Raw genomic sequence first — 12,762 nt, forward strand, 5'->3', positions numbered from 1 at the left:
ATTATGGATCTTAGCCACAGTCTGACCAGCTACACTTCACTCTTCTAGGTCAGTTATTTAGAAGGGGGTGGGGAAAGCCAGTGAATACGATGCTTTTTGATATCCAGATAATTACATCTATTTGGTTCATTTATGAGCTGTCTGGGTCCCAACTCTCCAGCCCAAATTGATCCTATGACTTTTCTCTTTTGACCAGTCTACTTCAAAATCACCTCATAAAAGCATGCTGAATGTACCCTGCCAGCTTGCTGATGTTCCCCCATCCCCACCCGTGGGGCAGCTCAGGTGCGCAACGGGTGGCTTTGAGCCAGAAAATGTGGCTCCTTGGACCCCACGGCTGCTCTCTGATGCCTGCTCCTAATAAAAATGAGACAAAAAAAAAAAAAATGAAGTGATCCACCAGAAGCAGCACACCTGTATGCCCGGGGTCCAGCCCGCAATTCAGGGCTGGCCAGTACTTTTAGGTGGGTCTCCATCCTGCTAATACCTGTTAGGCTGACCCTCTCTTGGGCTCTATATTTGCTGAGTTTTCCTCTATTGAATAAAAACTGGAGCATACTTATTTTCCTCTCTGGGCAGGCAACACCACCACGTGCGCAGCATCGCTGATTTTTACCTATACTACACAGAAAGGCAGTGAGGAGGATTAAGCCAGATTTGAATTACATTGCTTTTCTCAAGGCAGGAATAAATATATACAGAAATGGAAATCAAGAAGCCAAATATGTGAGAAGACAACAGCACACAGTGAAGTGGTTTTATTCCCTGGGGCAGCCCATTTGCAGGCACAATGCACTGTCTTTTTAACTAGTCTTGTCTCAAACACTGGCTCTTTACAGTCACACTTAACCCCTCTTTTACTCTGTCCCACTTGCCAGACAAAGCAACCACCCGCTGGCTCCCCCACCCACACCAGCCAGCAGAAAGGAGAGCACCCTTACACCCCAGGAAATTTAAAGAACAAATTAACCATAAAGACAAATATATTAAGAATTTCATTTTCCCAGAGCCTCTTGCTTAGCAATTTAAATTGGAAACGTTTAACCATGTGCCTATAAATAAGATAATTCATCCCCACTGAGCAGCACGTTAGCACAGTCTCATTAGCTATAACACAACATTTTTTTGAGCTCTGCCTGTCGTGTTCTCCTGCACTGCAGCAATAGCTTTAGCACTTTGTGGTGAAAGGAAAAACTATCGTTAGAAAAGCATCTTGCCACGTTACCTTCTCATGCTCCCACCTACAAGCCCATCATAGAGCAGAAGCACTTGCCTCCCTTAAAAGCATCTTCTCCCATGCGAGAGCCAGCAACGAAGTATTCGGAGCACCAAACATGCCTTTTCCAGTTGTTAAAAGTTGGTCAGCTAAGCAGCGACCTTGCTCAGAAAGCAAATATAAGTTTAAAACAAGAAGCACAAAAGAGCGATTAATTTTCTAATAAAGCAGACCGTTGCTTTCTTATGACCTTTCTGAGGACAGTTCAAGCCAGCTGTATAAAATGAGTTACTTTTCACAGCACAGTTACCTTTTCCATAGAACACAAAACACTTAAGTGCTGTCACTGGGCTGCCTGCCTTATCATGAAAAATTATTGAAAGGACAGTCAATTATTAATGATACAGTTCTTATTATACCTGATGCTGCAGGCTGCAGCCGGAGCTCGCCCTCCGCATGCTGCACCCTCCCAGGCTGAACGCATTAGTTATTCTGCGGAGCACCTCTCCCAAGGAAATGCAAGCGGCTGCCGCGATGAAACGGCAGCATCTTTAGCAGAAGCCGCAGAAGGTCTCAACGCCTGTAATTAATTCTGATGAAGCCCCATTCCCATGCACGGAGCAGAAACAGCCCCTCAGCCCTTTACCCTTCTCCCTGCAGCTCCAGCTCCTCCCATCACAGCCATCCATCCACCCTTCCCAGGAGATGCTGAACAGGACGGGTGATGGCAGGAACGCGGCCGCCTGTAACCGCAGCACAGGCAGAGGATGCCTGACCTGCTGTGCCATGCCCAGCTGCTGCAAGAAGGGATGGGTAGCCCTTGGGCTCCTGTGGGTGCCAGTGCAACTCTCCATCTAAATTGCTCAAGTAAACTTCAATGCAAACAACACAAACTTCAAAATGCAGGCAGGTGAGGCAGGGGGCAGCTCATAGAGCAGGCGTGGTGTGATTTTGGGCAGGGTATTTGTGGCATGCAGCTCAGTGATGGGCAGAGTGCCTATCCCAAGCCCCTGGGCTGGCATTCCACTCAGGCATCCTGGATTGCTGCACCCCCAGGCTGGCAACAGGGAAGAAAAACCCTCAGCCTCTGCACTAAACTTGCAACAACTTCATGCTTGCAGAGGCAGAGGGGTTCAAACACTGCCTGGCTTCCCACAGCTGGGCTGCGAGCCTCTTCCAGGGCTGGGAAAGAAAATTCTGAAAAGCAGAGGCATCCCACTGGGACCTGGGGGCTTTGACAAGGGACTCACATCACGGAGTGGTGCCAGCACCTTTCCCATCCCTTAACAAGCAATGCAACCAAAATGCTCATCTATCTCAGAATACAAAAACATTTTGTCACTGTCTGTCTGCAGAACAGAGCTACTGGCACTTCTCCAGGCTCACGGCACTGTGAAACTACTAAATGTAACTTTAACAGATTAAGTTTGGAGAAAAGCAGAAAAGTTTTCCCTCTGCAGATGCAAAATAGCATGGACACAAGAGAAACAGCCGCAGTTTGTCCTTGCTAGTGCTCCCCAAGACATGGATGGGTTAACTTCTTAACTGGGGAATGAAAAATAACCCCCTATTTCAGCAGCCAGAGAAATGCAGCCTTTCCCAAATGCCGTCTTTCCCACACGGCTCCAGCATCCCACACCACGCAGGGCCATGACACTGCATTGACAGCTTTCTGCTTTCACAAGCAATTACTGAGCTCAGGGTTCAAAATGCACTTAAGAGCACGCTGGCTTGTTTTCTGTCAAATTTTTCTGGTTTAGTTACACTTGTGCATCTTTTCTGAGCATATTCTGTTGCTTATGTTCTCCAGACAAAGCACCATGATGAAAAAAAAAACCCAACATATTTCTATATGGTGCTGATTTTAAAGTAAGCCTAAAAGAATTGTTTCATTTTCCCACTGGAAAGAGCAAGCAGGAAGCTTTAATTTGGAGCATTTCCTTATTGTAATTACACACATAAGACCTACAGTTTTTCCCAGATTTAATCCCCATGGTCCTGAAGAAGGCCTTCAAGTCTGTGTCCCTTTAAATAAGCTTTTAATGGGGAGCTATGAATGGATAGAGTGAAAACATGAAAATTAATTAACTATGGGTTCGATCTACAACTGGCTTTTGATAGCTTCCCCCAACAGGGCCAGTACAGGGTGGGAAATGGGGAAGGGTTTCACCTGGGCACAGCCAGACATTATCCCACAAGTGTAAGGGCTGAGGTCATGGCCTAAAATTGTTGCTGCTCTACATTACGCACTACAGCTGTCGGGGGGATTTTGCTTTGCAGGCTGCTCCCATGGCTGATAGGAAACAGACTGCCACAAAACAGCTCAAACCCATCCCATCAGTCCCTGCCCATCCCCACTACGGCCACCGCTGCTGCCTTGGATGCTCACAGGGCCAGTGGGCAAGGCGCTTGCCTGCCTTCCTCTCCCCAAGCAGAAGCGCTCTGGGATGACAGGTTCGGGCTTCACCCACGGCCCCACACAGACCCACAGAAGGAGCTTGCCCTCGGTACCCAAAGGGTTACACTCAAACCTGCTCCATCCAGGAGGTCTGCTGGATTGCACAACCAGCCGAGCTATTATTGCAAGTGGACATACCAGGAATAAATATAGCCTCTCGGGGAATATTTGTTGTACATATTTTTCAATTCTGTTTTCACTGCAAAGGAAGAAAAATAACCCATTTCCAGTCTGCTGGGGACATCCACACGGGTGGGATCTCTGTTGCGCGGTGGTGGGCTGTGATCGGCTGCCGGCTGGCACTGGCATGGGAAGGAGTTTCCTTCCAGGAGGAAAAAAGAAGTTTGAAAACTTCTGGGATTAAATAAATAAATAAGTAAATAAAAGCAGTTGAAAGTCCCGGTGTGCATTCCAAGAAGTTGTCATGAGGTTTTCCACGGTGAGAGCAAACGGGGTTTCCCCTGTAAGAGATCTGCATTCTGGGAGCCCACCAGCCGCCCTCCTGCATGCATCTGACATGGTGCAATCGTCACCGCCAGCAGCCCCGTGCCCCATGGCATCCCTTGGAAACGGCAGCTCGGACCACAGTGGGCATGGGCATGCACTGGGCTGGTCCGTGCTGCCCGTTGAGGGGCAGAAGACAGCTAAGCAGACCCACAGTTAAAGTGGGGAGACCAGATGATGCCTGAGCCCCAGGAAGCCTGTTGCTATAAACCCAACAGCATCCAGAAAGGTGAGCTTGCAGGCTGAATTCAGCCCAGCCCAGCATGCACCCTGCAGCCAGGCATGGCTTGGCATGGCTTCCCTCTGCACTGGTGTCACCCAGCTGCATGTGCCCAAGTGGAGCAGAACTAGATCTGAGGATGCAAAACTAGTCGCTGTATGGGAAAAGTGGATGTGGCAGGTAAAAAGGTATGACAAAAAAAGGGACATAAATCTTTAAATCCCCTCTGAAAGCAAAATGCCACACAGTTCGGATGCCTGCTTAAAATTCACCCTTCGTTCCTGGGCCAGCGGATGGCTTCAGCACATGGCTTGTAGCAATGGGTACCCTGCAGTGCCGGCCCCAGCACTTTATCACACCCCAGGCTGAAGCTGCCTCGACTGCTGCTTGCCCAGGAGTTCTCAACAGAAGAGCTGGAAGCAGCTTGTGGGTGCTTGATAGTGACAAGCTTGCTCTGCAGCCCAGCAGCTCATGGTTGCACTGGTGAGAGGTTCAGGCTGGCCTCCCACCCTCTGCCAGCCATCACCCTCTCTGCAAAATTATGTACGTGAAGCAACAGAAGGAGCTGGAGCCAGGGGCTGCTCACATGTAAAACATTCTGGAGGCATGCAGAGCTTCACTGGTGTTTGGAAGAGCATCAGACTCATGAGAAATCCGAATAATTGACCCAGCACCACTTAATAAAGACGACGATCGCTTTCAGCCTATGTGTGCAACCCTCAGCAGCCAGCGGTACTTAAACAGCCATTTCAGGCATCTTTTCAAATGGCAGTAATAAAGTTGTGTGGATACTGATTTTATTAAAGCTGCTTATTGCTGTTTAATAAATGTCATGAGCTTCCTGCCAGCATTTCCATTAGAAACGGGTCAGGACAAGACCTGGAGGTATCAGATATCCAAACTCTCACCCTCCTTTATGGCTCACCAGGAGGGGAAAATGATCACATTCATCCCCTCCTCTGATAACCTCTCTTCCAACTGACCTTCAGCTCATTCCAGCCATGGTCTTATAAAAGCTTTGGTTGATTCTCCTGATTTTATCCCATGCCTTGAAAACTGTAGCATTTTCCCTAAAGTATCCTCTCCCAGAGTCAGGGGATCAGAAAAACCACTTGAAGCCATGAATTGAAAGTGCTCCACAGTCAGAAGGCAGACAAAAATCCAAAGTGCCTCATTTCTAATGTTTATTCTTTTTGCCTCAATCCCACAAGTTTAGCAGGGGGATTAATGAAGCCTTCATTTGGCTTCTGGTCTCTTCCAAGCTGCTGTTTTCCATCTTCTTGACCTTGGGAGACCTTGACCTTTGCTGCCATGATACTGAATAAATTCCATGCGGTCAAAGAAGCTGGTAGGGTAGCACCTTTACGACAACACAGGGCTTGATGCATTCTTGGGGCTCCCGCACTCATCCCACTCAAGAGCCAGAGCTTCAGCTTGAGCTGGCTGGAAACATCTTCCATTTCCTAAGGAAAAACAGGATCTTCTGGGCATCTTTGGAAGCTGGGTGTGGAGGGGAACCATCAAACCAAAATGTTCCTGCTTCTTGGGAAAGGCTCTTCCATTTTACTCTCACTTGGCCGCTTGCCAAGACACGAGATGGACAGGGCAGCGCAGGGCAGGAAGCATGTTGCTCTGTGTCTGATCCCCTTGGTGCTTACTGAGAGATGAAACACTGGCGTTTGAGCAACTGGAAAAAACCACCCTGACACACAAACAGGGCTTCTTAAACCCAGCAGCCTAAGAAATAGTCAAAAAGTGTGTTTGTGGTTGTAAAAGTCAAATGGCAATCTGGCATCCGTCCTGTCTGACCCCAGTGAAGGTCCCACCATCAACACAGATCCTCTTCTGCTGGAAGTGGGACTTTTAGGAAAGCCCTACTCTGCATGCCTATTTTTCTCCTTTTCCCTAGGCCACCACTGCAGTCCCCCATGGAGACACAGGGCCATTTTCTGTCAGTTCCTGGGCTGATCCAATGAGACTGGGATTGATCATGCTCCTCTTCAAACTGCAATATTTATTGATTGGGACTGGGGAAGGGATGGACATGCTGCCTTCCTCCTCTGCTGGCGAATTCCACATGGATGCTGGGAGATGGGAGCCCTGCAGCCGCATTTCCCACCTGCTCACCCAGGTTATGGGGAGGGTTTAGGAAATGGGGGCTTTCCTCCAGTTTTTTGACCAAGCTCAGGCTGCATGTTGCTGGTGTATTTTCAGCTTTCTCACTTGCACCAAGACTCATGTTCAACCCTGATGGACCTAGGAACTGGCTGCAATGATGAATTTAAGTTCATCATGTTTGGAAGACAGGATCCTCTGCGTGCGGGTGGGATTTTCACCACATTTCAGGTTTCTGACTCTGCCAAATTGTCCATTTTGGTAGTTTATTATTGTAATTATGACAATAACTTCTTTTTCATGTGCTGTTTAAACCCTGGGATGGGCAGGACTTGAGGCTTCCTGAGGCACAGCACCGGAAACTTCAATTCCACTGAGGTCTAAAATAAATAGGGCTGAAGAAGGAACTCTGCAGCTGGTTGCTCCCCACTGCTGTCCCCTAGCACCAGCCGTGTGCGAATGTGCACGGTCGGGATTGCTGCCCTGAGCCAAGGGCTCCTTCATGCCCCCGAGCCAGGATCAGGGTTTTATTGACCAAAGTTTGCATCTCAATGTTCTTGAGCAAGGCAGAGTCACATAATCCCTGTCATATGAGGCATAAAACACAAAAACTTCCCATATTTTCTTTTTTCTCTAACAAATGGGGACATGTTCATCCCTGGTGCTGGTCCCAAAGCTTTCTTAAAAAGACACAAGATTTGATGCATAACACTGAGTGATAAAAATTCGACTTTCAAAATATCTGGTGGCTGTAAAACTGCAGGGGGAGGGATCCAAATCGGCAGCAAGCTTGTGAATGAGCTTGTATTCATCTAATGCCGGCCAACTCGAGTCTCAAAACTGCTCCTGATGTGAAGGATGTTTTGAGACCAAACCCCTCCCTCCCAAAATGCGCCCACGCTGAGGGACGCGGAGGCTGTTTCACGGGAAGCAACAATAAAGCGGCAAATAGATGGGTGGGTGTGTATTTTGGTTAGTTGAGGATGAAGGGAGACTTTATGACACCAAATTGGATGGCTCCTGGGGGAATGGGACAGCCCCAGCACTGCACGAAAGGGATGATTTCTGCACCTGGGAGGTAAGACTTTCTCCGTAACCAGACTTTCCGGAAAGCAGCCAAACACGGTCCTGGTTCTCCTACTCGCAAGTGGTTTGGAAACTGCACCGGGAGACTGACAGAGCCCAGAGAAGCAACGGGCTCCAGCCATCTATCTTCCAGGTCCAGGATTATTTTAACAAATCCCTCCTCAACCACAGGTTCCCCAGTCAGGTCACCGTCCATCAGACTGGCTGCCATTTGGGCAGATATTTAAAAAATTACAGACAAAGCAACAAATAATCGTTAACCCGAGGTTATGGGTTCCCTCCTCTCATTTACTGTTTCGGAATCATTTAAGAGACCGGCTTTCTCCCTTTAGTCCATCCCAAATCAAACAAAACACCAGAAGACTGCAAAATGGGTATGAAGGTAAATGCCAATATTTTTTACAGTGTTCCCCTTCTCTCTGCCCATCACTGTGGTCACTATCCTTATCCTGCACGAGCAATGTTTTTGGGTGCTCACTGCCTCCATTTGGGCCACACAGCTAAAATACCGAATTTCTGGTTTAGCCCCTGACAAAGCAAACCCTTCCTGGTGGTGTCGCATCCCATAGCTGCAAGGAAAATGAGGTAACTCTACATCACAGTCCCGCTTCCACCTCTGGACAGTGAACACCACACCCAGAGCATCCAGACCATGACTTCCTCCATGCTGAACTTACTTGGACTTGCAGTTGAGATTATCTAACTGGCTTTCTACTGTCACCAATCTCCAGTGATGGTCTACCCAGTGCAGCGGCTCCCTGTTCACACTCCACTCTGATTTCTCCTGGAGCAGAGTCAGAGCCCAGCATGCCTTTGCCTTAGGCCTGCGAGAACTCCCAAGCCGAACGCCGGGAGCTGACGAAAGTGCTTGCACGGGGCACGCCTGGTCCCGGCAGAGTTGGGCTGCTCAGAAATGCCCTGGCAGCAGCTGCTGCTCTGGAAAGCTGATGCTGCCTGCGAGGGAGAAGCACTGCCCGTCCCCCTACTCGCTGCCAAACGCGCTGCTACAGCAGCCCCTCTCTCGGCCCCCCAAGGATGCAGAAACCCAGAGCTCAGCCTGGCCCTGCTCTGCAGCCAGGCCAGACCTGCGGCTGAGCCCGGAGGGACATGTGGCTCTGGGAAGCAGAGCGCAAACCTCACTAGAGACAGGCATGAGTTACGGCCCCAAGAGTTTCTGTGTCTGGATAGCTGGAAAGCCAGCGAGGAAATGGGGAAAGGCTGGAGGCAGGCGCCGGCGACCATGCTGAGCCGCGGAGGCTGGGCTGGGGCTTGTCTGAACCACAGCTTCATGGCTGGGGAAGGCTTTATGGTTGGGCTTGGAGGCTAAATGCAACTCTGGCTGCTCTGGGATCTCCGTGACTTCCACTGCATTGGCTGGGGTCTGGGGGCCCTTTCCAGCCCTCACACAGGGACATCCAAGGGTCCCACAGGGGCTCAGAGCCTTCCTGCCACCTCCCTGCTGCCCAGCCATGCTCAGCACCTCAGTCCTGCACCCAGGGGTGCACTGGAAACACTCCTGTCCCAGGTGACCCAGGGCTGCTGCTGCCCGCAGGCAGCCACCCGAGGGGCCAGGCACCCTAGGCACCCCCTGAGCACCCTTCAAAGCGCTCCCAGGTGTCCCCGGAGCACACTCTAGAGCACGCCTGAACACTTTTAAAGCATTCCCCTGCACATCCTCCAGCACACACCCTGAGCATACTCCAGCGCACCCCCGGAGCACCCCCAAGCCCCGCCGAGCACCCACTGGAACCCCACCCCCCCCTCCCCAAGTATCCCCGCAGCATCCCACCAGCACCTCCCGGCGCGCCCCGCCAGAGCAATCCCGGGGGTGCGGCGGCTCCCGGCCGCTGTGCCCCGCTGTGCCCGCGGCGGGCCGGCCCCCTCCCGGCCCCGGTTCCCCCTACCTGGGAGCGGCGAAGCGCGGCGGACGCAACGCGGCGGTACCGGCGACCCCGCTGCCTCCCGCGGGCGGGGCCCGGGGCGGAGCCCGAGGCCGCGGGGATGGGCTGCGGGAGCCAAAGGGAGCGGCTGCCGTGGGAGGCCAGAAATCCACTTTTTTTTTTTTTCCTTCTTTCTGTTGGTTTTTTTTTTTCCTTTTCTTATGACTGCGGTATTGTGCTGGCTCCTTCTTTTTAATGCATTATTTATACTGTTCCAGCTCATCCTGTTTGCACAGATGGAGATCAAGAGCGGCGGGAAGGGGAAATCTGCGGGGACCGGCCATGGCTACAGAACTTGTACCTGTACTTGAGACTGCTGTTCTCTGGTTCAGCTGTTCAACGCTGTCCGGTTTACAGCAGCATCCTGTGCCTTAACGTCAAGGTACCCTGCTACCACGGAAAAAGTAAAGAAAACACGATCAGAGTTTCAGGTGTTGAGCTTCGCGGGTGTGCCTTACCCCAGGTGATTTGCATGCTCGTCACACACCCAGCTGCAGCAAGTTACTGCAATGACAGGGTTTCTTAGGCTGTGGAGGACAGGCAGAAACCAGTAGTTTGCTGACCTGCCGTAACACCTTCAACTTGAGGTGAAGCTTTTGATTTTGCTTGTGTTGAGACACAGAGGCAAACCCCAGCCCTGCTCCCAGCTGTTGCGGATCATGGGAGAGTGGCGGCTCCAGCAATGCTGGGGGCAGCTGCCTGGCCTCCGTCCGGGCTATGAACTCAGCATCCACCAGGGATGAGTGAGGCCTGCTGTCATTCCCCCCTTCCCTCGAGAGAAGCCCAAATATGTTTCAGCTCTGAGTGGGAAATGCTGAATGGGAAATCAGAATCTTCAGTCTCCTGTGGTTCCCATTGACACCACAGTTTGCACCTCTTGGGTTTTCATCTCCAGGCTGAAAAACATGGGGGCCTGTGAGCAGGGCTGCACGGTTGCCAGAGCCCAGCTCGGATGGGTCTGTGGGTGGCCAGAGCAAGGGGGCTCCAACTGTGGGAATGCATGGGTCTGGAGTGGGGTGTCCCAAGGCACAGTTCGGTGCAGGGTCACGCCTGGGCTCAGCCCCTGGGGATCCCACGTCATCAGAAAGTATCTGAGGGTTGGGCTCCTGCTGCTGCCCACCTGCCAGGCGAGCCTGGAGCCCTCCTCATGGTGCCCAGGCTCCTGGTAAAACAGGAGAGAGAAAATCTCCCATTACCCAGCTCGGGAGTGACTGGGGCTCTGCACAGACAAGGTCGGTGCCCAGCTTGGTCTGCCCTCACCCCCATCTGAGGGGCTGGGGTGCTGAACATGAGGAAGACATTTCCTGATGATTTTCACAACACATCAAAGAATCAAGGCAAAATGTGTCTTAGGGGAGCCTTCAGGCTTCATGCCATGAGGACAAGACCTTCCACTGCTGCTCAGATTATTTTGGCAGGGCCCAAAAGAGAGGGACTGTGATATCAGAAAGATTATTTTTTTTCTGGCATCGTTGGCTGCTGGAGGCGAGAGACAACTTCTACATTATTTTCTTCTCCCTGAGCAGTAAACCTACTTTTATGTGCAGTTGTGCCTTCCAGACACAGCACCTCTCCTGCTGCTCCTGGGATGGTGCAGCTTAACCATAACCCATCCCTTAGGTTCATCCCCAAAGCCAGGACAATCCCTGATCCCCAACAACAACAACAACAACGAGGCTTTTGCAACAGAAACTTCAGGCAGCTACAGGAAGCTCTTGTGGTCACAGACATTCAGCTGAACTTGTGTTTTGTTCTGTTTTCCCTGGTGGTAGATTAAAGCACTAAAAAGTGTGCATGGCGGGGTAAGAAGTAAAGCGGTGGCAGTTCACAGCACACACTTCTGCAAGCGTGCCCCAGAAAAGCAAGCAACAACTACCAAAACCCCCACTCCTGAGCAAGCAGAATCAAAACCAGTTCCCCTTTTCAGTCACTGAGGTTTTACTTGCTTGATAACCTGAAGACAAAGAATCTCTCTTCGATGAAATGTTAGGCACTCAGAGGTGTAACATGTAGATGCACAAAACTTCTGTGACCCCTCTTTAATCCAAGAAAGTAACAGCACTTTCAAACAAAACAGGATAAATGAGGAGTACTTTGCTGCGTGTGTAAATGAAACATGATAAATTGTTTAAAAGCGGATTAGGTGAATTTGTGGAGGAGAGCTCTGAGGTGGCTGATGCACATGAACGTTGAAGAAGCCTCCTCAATGCGGCTTGCCAGGAGCCGGGAGGGGACAGCAGGAATGCAGCTATGGTGCAGCCACAGCCTCTCCCTCCCCTTCTCCCACCGAGTCCTTCAGCTCCACACTCAGGCGGTGTCAGAGGCCATATTCTCCGCTATGTAATACCGTCTTGCAAAGTTCAGCTATTCTTAGGCGAGGTTGTGAGTCATTAAGCGCTTTCAGAAATGTTGATTTGTCAAGCCACAGGCACTTAAAATTACTTCTGAAGCCAGACAACCCACTCGGAGGATTTCTTCCTGCCGCAGAAATTACTAGGTGAAATTCCACAGCAAGAGGTCAGCCCTGCCTGCTGCCTGAAATGCTGTGAGCCGGATCCCGCCCAAGGGCTGCCACCAGTTCAGGTCTAAAGTGGTCTCATTTTCAAAGGTCAGTTTAGGAGGGGAAAAGAATAAAAACAACAATGTGGTTTCCTACAGTCTTTTACCACCTGATTGAGCTTTTCTTATGCGTGTGTTTTAAGACGTGGACCAGACCTTCCTAGCTGGCAGTAATGCCTCTGACGGTGGATGGCGGTTTGGGTGGAGTATGGACTCCCTAGGGAAGCAGGTTTCCCTCCAGTGACAGGATTAATTCCTCCCAGAGACACTGCTCTTGCCTGCTCTGCAGTGGGGTTTCTCCCTGCAGCTTCTGCGAGCAGACAGACAGGAGTGGGGTGAGGCTCCTTCCCCATGCTGGGAGGCAGGCAAAGTTAATGTAGTGTTTGGAGCATGTAGCAATGGGGCCAGGGGGCTGATGTGATGGAGTTCTTTTGGAAACGCAGTACAAAATCACTATTGTTCTATACGATGTTACACTTGTGCCAACATCCATTTTTGTAGACTCTGCAAAGTTGCTCCCCCTTTGCTGTGCTCACAGGAGCTGCCTTGTATGGTCTGCGAATGCTAAAATCCTGCCCCATCCACCCGCACGTGGCTGGCATGCCTATGGCCCGCCATGGGCACTTTTTGGTCGGTAGCGTGAATGGGGCAAAATACTTCTGCA

General features: G+C 50.8%; 1 protein-coding gene across 8 annotated transcripts in view; it reads right to left on the minus strand.

The window, feature by feature from the left end:
* Positions 1–12,762, minus strand: part of KANK4 (KN motif and ankyrin repeat domains 4) — a 36,350-nt gene that overhangs the window by 14,820 nt on the left and 8,768 nt on the right. For 4 of the 8 annotated variants that reach the window (XR_008748998.1, XM_055815173.1, XM_055815171.1 and 1 more), the window contains exon 6: positions 9,841–9,929. The exons of 1 other annotated variant lie outside the window; for it this stretch is intronic. The gene's annotated coding sequence lies outside the window, so the exon portion shown is untranslated. Of the gene's footprint in view, positions 1–9,503; positions 9,803–9,840; positions 9,930–12,762 lie in introns of those variants that run through there. 3 more of the 8 variants (XM_055815170.1, XM_055815174.1, XM_055815172.1) reach the window with 3 other exon arrangements.

Source organism: Falco peregrinus, chromosome 10 (genome assembly GCF_023634155.1).
Source record: "Falco peregrinus isolate bFalPer1 chromosome 10, bFalPer1.pri, whole genome shotgun sequence".
NCBI classification, from domain to species: domain Eukaryota; kingdom Metazoa; phylum Chordata; class Aves; order Falconiformes; family Falconidae; genus Falco; species Falco peregrinus.